Source organism: Candoia aspera, chromosome 2 (genome assembly GCF_035149785.1).
Source record: "Candoia aspera isolate rCanAsp1 chromosome 2, rCanAsp1.hap2, whole genome shotgun sequence".
Classification (NCBI taxonomy): domain Eukaryota; kingdom Metazoa; phylum Chordata; class Lepidosauria; order Squamata; family Boidae; genus Candoia; species Candoia aspera.
Genome location: NC_086154.1, coordinates 239,600,640 through 239,612,403, shown reverse-complemented (window position 1 = coordinate 239,612,403; position 11,764 = coordinate 239,600,640). Strand labels below are relative to the sequence as shown.

The window sequence follows — 11,764 nt, the reverse complement described above, 5'->3', positions numbered from 1 at the left end:
CCCAGAAAGACTAAAAGCCATTATTAAAAAATGCATTTAAGCAACTTAATAAAACAAAAACAGTAGAACCATTATTAACAAATAAACACGGAAGAGCCTAATATGCAAAAGTCACTTCGTAGGATGGGCGGCTGTATAAATGTGATAGATCGATAGATCAGATAGGTAGATAGTGGCTTCAAAGGTTAGAACAGGAATACAAAATCCTTTGGGGCAGGTTTGCTCCTTAAATAACATGTCAAATGCCCCATTACATCCAATGGGTAGAGTCAATTCAAAGTAATGGGTGGAGCCAGAAAAAAAACATGTACACTGGTTCTATTTAAATTTAAATACCTCTTGTATTTGTTGCCCCTTGTATTTTGTCATATTAAACATTTTAGTATGATAGCAATGTTTGGAGCAGCTATGAGGGTACTGTATTGAAAAATACATTTCAATAATTTCAAATATAGTTTGACTATATTTATGGATATAGGCTATAGTAACAGAATCTGACTGCATTTTCCCTTCCCTTCCTCTTATACTCCAGGGAGTTAGAGCCACTCTGAGTTTCTTCCTAATGTTTCCTTTGTTTTCCAGGCTTCGACACCACAGTTTCTCCGGAGTCATTTCTGAAACTCCCTACAATCCACAGCCAAAATACAGAACAGTTTATACAAGTGCTTTCCCAACCTCCCACTTGTTTTAACTTCCCTTGTTGTTTCACCTAATATCTCCTTATCATAGCATTTCACATCAGTCCAATCTGAATAAAGAAAACACAATGAACACTGGGCTTATTGCAATGCCAAGGGTAAGTGTTGGGGACAACAAATGGCACCGAGTTTCAGTTACAGCACTGATTTATCAATTGCATTTTAAATGGACTGAAATCATGAGGATTGTGCTGAGAAGGCTCCCCACTCATGTTTATCAAATAAGAATAAATGTAAAAGGTAATAGATGCCATTGGATAAGAAAGTGGGTTGAAGGAGAATGGATTCCTTTCTTTTCTTTCCAGTCTTGTATGAATAAATGACTCTCCTTTCCCTAGGGGTAAAAGGATTTTGACCCATGCATATGGAACTTGTTCTTGTCATATATGGTTGGTAGTTTTTAGCTTCCCTCACAAGATGTTTCTGGTTGTCCTTCAAAACTGCTTGGAAATGATAACATAAGGACTTCTTGAGTCAAACTCAGCTCCTGGTGACCACATAGACATGTCTTGTGTAGCTTTCTTCACAATAATAAAAACGTGGTGTGCCATTCTTTAAGGCTGAATGTTGGCTTCCCAACCTAACCTATGGCTTTGTGCTTTTCTAATGAAGTGATCTCCCAACCAAGTCCTAACTAGGTCTGATCCTGGCTTTTTTCCCAATATCAACAAAGTCTGCTAGGTGCTGCCATCTGCTGTGTCTCTTGGAAATTGCATCTAATAATTGCAAAAAAAAGGATGAAATACATCTGCCTTGAACAGGAGAAACAGCAGTGAATCCACAACACCAGTGCTCAAGAGGATGCATGGAAATCCAGTTAGTACAATAAAAAGGATTGTTTTTGTCTTTTAAAGACCTAAACACTTCAACTCCAATAATCTGAAGGCTGCAGGTATTTTAATGTGGATAGCCAGGCTGAGCAGGTTTGGATGATGGCCTAAACACTCCTTTCCAACTCCATAAATTTGTGATCTAAGATAATAAATTCAGCCTATGATAAAGTTGTTATCTGACAGGCGCTCCAGAGTCAACTCCTCCTTATGATTTATTGCTGACCCACCCACTCAGAGCTGTCCTGAGGGTACAATATGGAGAGGATAACTCTTCTTTAAGCTCCTCAGCAAACATCTGCATTTCCTGAAATGAAAGAGTAACTTATTTACTTATTTTACAATAGTTTTATATTGCCCAGGTCACTTATGTCTACTGGCAATGTACATAAAATATAAAAAATATAGAAGCAGAATAATACAGATCAAATATAGAAACAGAAGTTTTCACCAACTTGCAGAAGACTAGAAGGGAGACTGCCAGGCAAATCGGGGCGGGGGGTGGGGAAGTGTCTCAAAACATGGGAGCCACCAGAGAATGACTACCTTCAAGTTTAGCTCCCTGAATTCTTATAAGAATGTGACCTTCGTAGGGATGGGTTCCCTGGAGACATGCATGAACTTGAAAGATTCTACCTAGGAGACAATCTCCAAGTACACTGGAACTAAGCCATGTAAGGCTTTAAAGGTTAAAACAAGAATGTTGAATTGGATGCCCTGATGCCTATTAGTAACCAATGCAGTGTTTATAGGTATAATACTAGCATAGCAGCAATCTGCAGCTTAGCTGCTTCATTTTGTACTAACCAAAGCTTCCAAATTGTTTTCAAAGGCAACAGGAGCTACGAGTCCTGAAGGACCCTCAATTTGCAAGCCAGCTCTTTTGGAGAGGATGATCCCATCCATAGCTACAGCTTGAACCAACAGAACGGTTCTACATTCTGGACAAACAGCACTCCATATGATTAATTCTGAGCTTGTTTCTCCCCATCCAGTCCTTTGTGGTCTTCAGATACCAAGTCAGATTCTTATTCAGCAGCTGTTCCGAATAACCCACTTCCTTGTTTGGGAGAAGTAGTTGGAGTGACTGCTTGAGCTGGCCACTGTGATGTGTCTGCTAGATCCTTTGAGGATAAAAGCAGTCATATTCACTCAGAGTAGACACTACATGGACAGAATTGCACTTAGGTCCTTAGTCCAGCAGGTAACCAGTTGTGTGATAGAACTGCCTGCCAGAAGATTAAAAAAATGTTCATGTACCTCCAAACATACCAACTGGATTCATTAGGTCCCTGGGACAGACCACCTTAATCAGGCTGTCACTCCTCCAGAGGTCTGGGAGAACAGTAATGTGTAGCTTGACCAGAAAGTGATCTGACTATGGCAAACAACTGATCATAATATCAATTTTCAGCTCAAGTGCCACTTGAACCATGGAAAACCCTAGTTCTAACATGGGACCACCAGTATGAGTACAGGCCAAGATAACCTGGGTCAGACCAATAGCTCTCTTGGAGACCATGAATTCCTGGATATGGACTCCTTATCCAGGGCATGGAAGTCCCCCAGTCTGGCAACTTGGTGCACAAATCAAGATGGACCATTGCTGGGCAGTATACCATGTGCAGCCCTAGCATGTTCTTATAGCCTAACTCAAATGAAACCACTCATGCCCAAGAATCAGTGGAGTCATGCAACCAGCCATCGCCAAGGTATCAGACACAAGTCTTGCTATGTCTCCAGCCCCAGCCTTGTAGCCTTAGTGACTGATCAACCACAAACATGGAAATGCAGAGTTCTGACAACATCCTCATTATCACTCAACCAGGTTTCAGTAACACATGCCTGGTCTGGCCATTCATTCACCACCATATCGTATATAGATGGGGCCTTATTCAAACAGCAACCTGACACCAAGGCTGCCAGTGAGGCAATAAAGCAGTAAGGATCCACAATAAGGCCTGGCCTTAAAGTGTATACATTCTACTGTACACATATAAGATAGGAAAAAGTGCTCTGGAACTTAGCTGAAGAAATTATTTATTGCGTATTCAGATCTGAGATGGATTTGGCATCCCATCAAGCAGAGTAGGATCTAGGACTAGCCCAGGAGATTTAGTGCTTGAGATAAAGATGCTGCCTCCTCTCCCATTCCATGTATGAAAGCCATCTAGCCAAACAGTTTCCATCTTCCTTCCTTATCAGTGACTTTGGAACAGAATCTCCACTACCCACAGAAAATGCCACCTGATGTGGCTGCTTCACTTTATCTAAGGATAGGAGTGGTTCTGAAAGTTCATGATTAATAAGCTCTTCTATCACGGACTTCCTTTCTGTTAAGTATATTCAAAAAAAGAGAATATGAAGATAGCAAATACATGATGAAAATATTTATATGAGATCAAGGGAGGTATTTGTAAAACGATTATAACAATTATTAAGTTACAATTATAGTATGTTCTAATGCTTTCAACAAAGAACAAAGCAAAAGCAATTGCATGAGAGAGGCAGTTATTATGCAAGAAAACCCACTATTGAATTAGCCCGATGGAATTCTTCTTGGAATTACTCAGTCCCTTAGCATTTCAAGTTCTTAGGCAAACTTTCTTTTACTCAAATATTATTTGATAGCATCAAAGAGGCAAATATCAAAAGTGGATTTTCAAAACTCCTCAGATGATGTTCTACACACAGAATTTCAAATTATTGATGCATATATGAACTACGGAGGACACTTGTCCCTGATGATTTAATGAAGATTGCCCTGCTCATAACAAAAATAAAGAGTGCTTTTAAAAAAAAAAAAAAGTTATAATCGTGACAGTGATGTCACAATTCCCAGTATCAGTCTAGCATCAATATATTACAGTACATACATAGTTTTTTTCTGACTTCAGATATAAACATATTTTCCAAAAAAATCAAAACCAAATTAAGCAAACATAATGACCGAAACACACAATTTATGTTGTGAGTTAGATGGACAGTGACATTTTCTGTGATATGCGGCAAGATTTGCATGCTGTGAGAAGCTTTGCATGTGTCACCTCTCCCAACACATCTGTGGCAATCAGCATATCCCCTTTTAATAAAATGTTGTTTTGACTTCCCTGGAGAAACATATTAATTTTATGTGCAGTGCATTCCTTTCTTCAAAATGTAATACTAGCTTCTATTCACTCATCAGTTGTATACAATATTTTTCTCGCATTAATCTATAATATTTCCTTCAGCATTTTGCTATTCTACAGATTGGCTGGAGTGATCTCATATGTAATTCATCATACTTCTCAGATGTATATTTTCAAATTTAAACTCCTTCATCTGTGTCTTGTTTTAGGAATCCTCAAGTGTGATAGACATATTTAATATTTTGTGCTGATGCTTCCTCTTTCTCCCACATCAAGAGGAGGTACTGAGCTTAACAAAGAATATGCAACTCTGTGTCTTTGCCATAGCTATAAATATTCCTGACTTATGAGATCAGTTCAACAATGGGAATCACAACCAGACTTGTGAACAGGAATGGAAAAAAATGGGTCGCTTCTATCTGGTTTAACCAGCTACCCAGCACCTGCCCAGCCATATGCATTTTAGCTCAGAGGCTATATGACGTTAGGCTATCTTCAATAGTACAGGTGAATGTGCATGATAGCTGTCCCTGTGATGGATAATCCTTGTCTTTATCATCTCTCTTGGTAGCGTTCCCCCCATCTATAGTAATCCCAGCCACTCAGGCATAATATAGATAACATGCTGTCACCATGTCTGGTAGCCAGTTTAAACTATACTTCCAAGAAGCAGATTATCTGCCAATCTGAAGTGATGATTTAAGAAGGCATTAAGAGTCATGGATACAGTTGTCTTAGTTTTGATAGGGAGGAGCATTTAAACTCTCTGGATGATACAGTTCTAGGAAAATGGAGTCACATGGCTTTTCCAAACCACTGAATTTGTTTCAAATGAGACAAGTGAACTTTCCAAAAACTGAATTATAAAACTCAATGCTCCTCAACATTGGCTATGCTGGCTAGGGCCATTTGGACTTAAGAGTTCAACAAGCTTTTGTGGATTACAGTCTCCCTGCTCCTGTTTTACACCACACATAAAGCATTAGTGGAGAGGGAAGGCAAAGAAATAGTTAATCTTTTTAAACTCAATTTATTCTTGTACCGTGTTCTCAGCATTAACCAGAGAACTAGGTAGCATAAATGATGGTGTTTTGTTTTGATTTTTTTTAACCCTGCATCTTTTGCTTCTCTTTTCTGCCCCTCTTACCAAAATGACTATTTTAAAACCGCTTTTATATTAATATATTTTTAAGATGCCTTTCATTAGAGGCAAACTGCCTTAATTTGCTCCATGATTAAGAGTCAAAAGTTTTTATCACATGCAACCAGGAACATGGCTGCCAAAGCACAGGCTTCCAAATCAAGGTTTACCTGTCAGTCTCCGCAGCAGTAATAGCAATTAGAGGGAGAGTTTTCAGTGGAAGGTTGGTGGGCCTCTGCACCATCTCTGGGTCAGCCTTTTTGTCCCAGTCTACCTGCTCCAGCTGTCTAAATGCCAAAGGAGGAAGCTGGAGGTTACGACAGGACAACCTCCTAACACGATACTGGTCCGTTCCTTGGAGAGCCATGCCTTCTTCGTTTTGATGGTACAGTGTTTCTTCTGATGCCTACAATAACAAAGATTATTTGAATGAATCTGTCATGAAATTGCTCAAAAATCCATTACTACTTGTAAATCCTTATACTTTAGTTTCTTAAAATAATAATATGAAAAAGGAAAAGGAAGAACCTGATTCTTTCCATACTCTTTGGCAGTGCTGGAGAATTACAGAGCTTTACTGTAGAATATGATCTGCCTACATCACTGGTGTTAAGCCCTGATCTCTACACAGTCTGGAAGTGTTCTCAGGAGCCTCCTTCAACCATGCTCTCAAATTCAGCAGCAGAATAATAAGAATCAATAGCATGGTTTCCAGTTTTAAGGGTAATTTCAATGTTTTAAGCTTTAGACTTGGATTTAAAACATTGAAATAACCTTGAACAATGCTAAAGGCCTGTGAAAACAAGGAAGAAAAAATCTAATTCCAGCACCACTCACTTGTAAGATGCAATTTCATGGATAGTGGCTCTACAGCATCAAAACAAGGAAGACAGAATGTGGGTCCCAGCTATAGAAAGGTGGCCTGACTTTGGTTTACAGAAATGTTGCATAAAAAGTTCAAGAGACTTTCTTGATAACATTTTGGTACTTCCCAACCTTCTGTCAAAGAACAGTTATGCCACAACTAGTGCAGCAGGCATAAGCAACTTTTTTAGTACTAATAGTGGTGCTGTGATGCAATAGTTCATAGGTCCATAATTTTTTCAGTTAATGGATCCAACATTTTTTTTTTCATTTTGATCCAGCTATTCCTTCCAGATCAAATTATGGCAACATTTCATAATTTGGATGTAACAAAGACTGACTGTTTGATTTAAAACATTCAAGCCCTTTTAATCTCACAGGCTTTAATTCCTAGAATACATGAATAACAGGTTTTGTCCTTGTCTTACAAAAAAATCAGAAGGCAATTGGTAGCACCTTTTCTGGCTAACAAACCTTATTAAAAGGCAAAAGCTTTTGTGAACTTTAGCCTACTTCCTTAGATGTACAGAGTGGTTAAACTAATGTAGGATTTGAAAAGGGAATAAGGAGAGGGGCAGAGAAGAAAGGATGGTTATGCAGAGGCAGGTTATATGTGAGACATATTACATGTACCTCATCAGTTAGTAATTGTAATGTGTTAAAAACTCATTGTGTTTGTTAAGGCCTTCTGAGATAACCTAAACCTTTTGACATATATGAGTTCAGCAGTCTTTCGTTCTATGGTGCTGGTGTAGTTTCTTCGTTCTAAAATGGCAACTCTGAAACCTGTCATTTTGACTATATTTTCTTCCCCACCATTGCCTCATCCCCTTTTTAAATCCTACATCAGTTTAACTTATCTGTGCATCTGTTGAAGGGAGCCTAAGTTCATGAAAGCTTATGACCTTTAACAAAATATATTAGAAAAGAGGCCACCAGACTTCTGATTTTTTGGTACCTTACACAAACACAGCTCTCCTTCTACAATGTCAATTTCCAGCTGTACGTTTCACTACCTATAGTCTGTAGTCCTCCACATCTTCTGCAGACCTACTGATGCATGCATCATATACTTTTTTATGATTTTTTTATCTCACCTTTATTATTTTTTTATAAATTAACTCAAGGCAGCAAACATACTTAATACTCCTTCCTCCTCCTATTTTCCCCACAACAACCCGGTGAGGTGGGTTCGATTGAGAGAGAGTGACTGGCCCAAAGCCACCCAGCCGGCTTTCATGCCTAAGGCAGGACTAGAACTGACATTTCTGTACAAGGGGTTGTTCTTGTTTAATTTATAAATATGATTATTATTTTGCTAACAATGTCCAGAGATGATAAAAGAAACTGTACATTGATATCTTCCATTCTGGACTTGATTTTCTGCTACTAAGTTCAGTGAGAACATTTTACTGAAAATCATATGATTGGATCATCTGTACAAGCTTCCAATGCCTCTATTAGGCATCTGATTTGCCCCTGCAGGATTGAGTTAATCTGCTTGAGCATGTTTTAGAAATTTTTGGTCTAAATACAGATTTGGACTGCACATTAAAAAAAAAAAAGTACAACTGAATTTCCACATGTCAGCAGAATTTCAGTGTTTGTACTTAGAAAACCTGAAGATACGACCTGAATATAAAAAATACTGTTCTTTGCATTTTCTTCTGAAAGTGGCTAAGATTACATCTCTACTATTACAGGAACTAGAGATATAGTTTGATCTATACAATATTTTAAATAGGGAAAATCAGCCTATCTCCATATATAGAAGATATATATTCCGTTTCAGTTTCCTATTCTTACCTGCATTTCTGGTTAGAGACAGGACACAGTAAATACTCTTACTGACATTTGTATTAGTAGTCTACTTTTTCTCAAGACAAATTTTTCAAAAAGGATATTTTTAAAAATCACCACCATACCATAGCCTTGCTCTAAGCATTGTGGACTATGACAAATACTATCTAGGAAGAGAGGCAGAAGAAGAAATGCAAAGTATTTTCTTAGTGCTGGTTTATCTGACTGAATCAAATGAAAAATACAGTTTGCAGCTGACATGTCCTTTCTCTGCTTAGCATAAAAACTCACCCTAAATCTTTGAACACTAGTGCCCTTCTCATGACTTAACCAAAATTTTGTGGAAAATGACTGTAATTAAGGCTGAATTGCGATCATTTGGTATATAGACATATCTGTGTAAATACCAGTGAATCTACCTATGAATTACAGAGACCCTTGGATGTTGAGTACCTATAGGTAATAGGGTTTCACTAGACTGAAACATACTTTGCTATGGATGGGCAGCATCAAGCTAAGTCTAGATTGTGTGGGGCAGGAATTCACTTTTCCTGGTCTGGACTGTGTGAAGCTTGTTTATTTTTATTTTTATTTATTTATTTATTTAAAATATTTGTATGGCTGCCTATCTTAGAGCACAACTCTGGGTGGCTCATAAGAACAATAAAACTACAAAACCATAAAAAATCATTAAAGAAAACTAAAATCTCTCACTCGCGCTCATCATTATTAAATTAAACAAACTTCAGTAAAGCATTAGAAAAAGAAGAGTAATAAATAAAGAAGTAAACAGCTCAAAAACTAACACTGAAAAACAGTGACAACTTGGGTATTTAGAAAAATATGCTTGTACCTTTAAGAAGAAATTCTGTTTGTCTACATAAAAAGACATTTGAACAGATGAAGTAAGTTAATTACAATCTTGTTGATCCTCTCTATATAAAACAATGGAGACCAAATCTGAATGACAGAAATTAGTTGACTGAATTTTAAGCACCATTGATAAACACCACTGATTTAAGAATTCATCATCTAGTGAAACTTAGTTGGCAACAGTAAAAAAAAAAAGTTATGCTACCAGCTAAACATGATAAATAAAGTGTAGCCCTATTTGGAAATGTCAGGCCTAATCACAGCAATGCAATTCCCAGTTATCTTGGAAATTGTGATTGGTACTAAATATAGTCCCCACCCAGAATGCTGATTGGGACCAACCAAAACTAAGCATGCAGCCTCTCGTTTAGTTTGGGGGTGATTTAACAAAATATTTTGGGGACCAGGTTATCTAACAAATCACCTTAACTCATGAAGGCTCATTAGTGTACAGGCAGCTTCAGATGAGTGCAGCTGGTCCTTTAGACCCTGGGAACGTGTCTTCGGTCTTTGCCCATCAAATGGGTAAAGCAGCGAGCAGAAACGGCAGTGGACCTTTGCACTTTATAATATAGTACAAAAACATACTCTATACGGACCTGTAAAGGTAACTTGGAAGGTTCAACAGATCCCAAATGTAGCAACCCACCTACTAACTGCAAGGAGCAGATTTAGCAGCATGACACCAGTGTGGTTCTGGGTTCAGTTCAAAACGCTGTTTATCGTTTAGTCGCCCTACACAGCTCAGCTTCCAGGTACTTAAAGGATGATCTCTCGCAGCAAGATCTGGCCTGCCCTATTTAATCTTTCCAGGAAGGCAAGTATGAGGATCCTGCAAAGGAGATGGAGGCTTATCAGTGCACCCCATTGCTAGCTGTACTCACCTATTAGGATACTCTGCACCCTGGAGTAAGGAATGGCCCTAACTTCCTAGACAATAAGCGAGGTTCTCAAGACACAGTTATGAACCCTAATGATAACAGAGATGCCTCCATTTAACTAATTTGAGATTCTTGTATTTTAAGAGGGAGAGGGAGTTCTGTTCTTTTATTATTTGCTGTTTTATGAGTCCTAGGATGGAGGAGGTATATAGAACTTTGTATAAATAAATAAATAAATCCTGGCTATTTTTCAATGCTACTTTTGTATTTTCTGTATATTTATATGTGATTATTTGATGACTGAACATAGTCTGAAAGCTATTTTATCTCTCTGAAAAGCAGATTATAAATGAACAAATGGAAATTTAGATTTAAGCCTTTGTAAAGGAAGCTGACACTGAGGTTGTTTGGTTCATTTAAAACTAATACATGAGGAAGAAAACATTTGCTTTCTTTGCTAAATAAATCTGTCCTTCACAGAATTCTGACAAACTTGTTATTTTTAAAATAAATTAATGACTTAGTCCCCCTGTTTTCTTCAGCATAGAAAGAATCTAAAGAGATTGGGAAGAAGTTTAAATATAATCTAAGTTGTCATCACAATAAATGGACTAAATCAGGACATTATAAAAACTAGGTATGCTTTTCTCCTACCATTCCTAATCATCAATTTGAAATTTCACTGTAAAATACAAACAGGTATAAAAACACATTTCAAGCTATTAAAAACAAACAAACAAACCAAATGCAGCCTTCCCATAACAAATAGCTAGCCTGCCCATGGAAATGTGAACTTGAGCAGAATAGGAAGATTAATGATGCTTTTGAACTTTGGTGTTAGAGAAGACTTGTGAAGATACCATGGACAGTCAAGAAAACAAACAAATGGATCATCAAACAAGTCAATCCAGAGTTCTCACTAGAGGCACAAATAACCAGGCTCAAATTATCCTACTTTGGACACATATGTGAAGACCTAGCTCTCTAGAAAAGGCTCTATTGATGGGAAAGGTGATAGGAAAGAGAAGAAAAGGATGACCAGCAGCAAGGTGGATGGACTCAGTTAAAGCAGCAACAGGTAACCATTGGAAAACTTGAAAGACCAGATTAGGGACCGATTGTCACAGAGAAAATCTATCTATGTGGTTGCTAAGAGTTGACAATGACTTGATGGCACATAATCAATTAGTTAATAGGAATCCCGTACATATTATAGGAGAGATGGATACGTACCAGGCAAATAATGATTAAAATACAAATGCCATAAAACCCCCTAATTTATGTCATTCAAAGAGAGGTTTAATTATCAGTTGTGTTTTTAGTATGCTGTACAAATGAAAAGATAAATATAATAATGCTCTAGAGGTATTATAGGAAAAAAAGAGAAACCATGTAACCAGTAACAGATGCTTGGGAAGGGTAGTCATAATGTAAATGACAGTATATGCTTGGAACCACTCTTCTTTTTTACAATTATCTTTAAAATATTGCTAAAATCACCAAAATGAGCTAATATACTAAGGAATTCCCAGTAATATATGGACAC

General features: G+C 37.6%; 1 long non-coding RNA gene across 1 annotated transcript in view; it reads right to left on the bottom strand.

The window, feature by feature from the left end:
* Nucleotides 1-4,518: 4,518 nt before the first annotated feature.
* LOC134491706 (uncharacterized) overlaps nucleotides 4,519-11,764 on the bottom strand; it is a 169,749-nt gene continuing 162,503 nt past the window's right edge. Inside the window, exon 3 of the long non-coding RNA XR_010067352.1 lies at nucleotides 4,519-6,206. This is a non-coding gene — a long non-coding RNA (uncharacterized LOC134491706). The remainder of the gene's footprint in view (nucleotides 6,207-11,764) is intronic.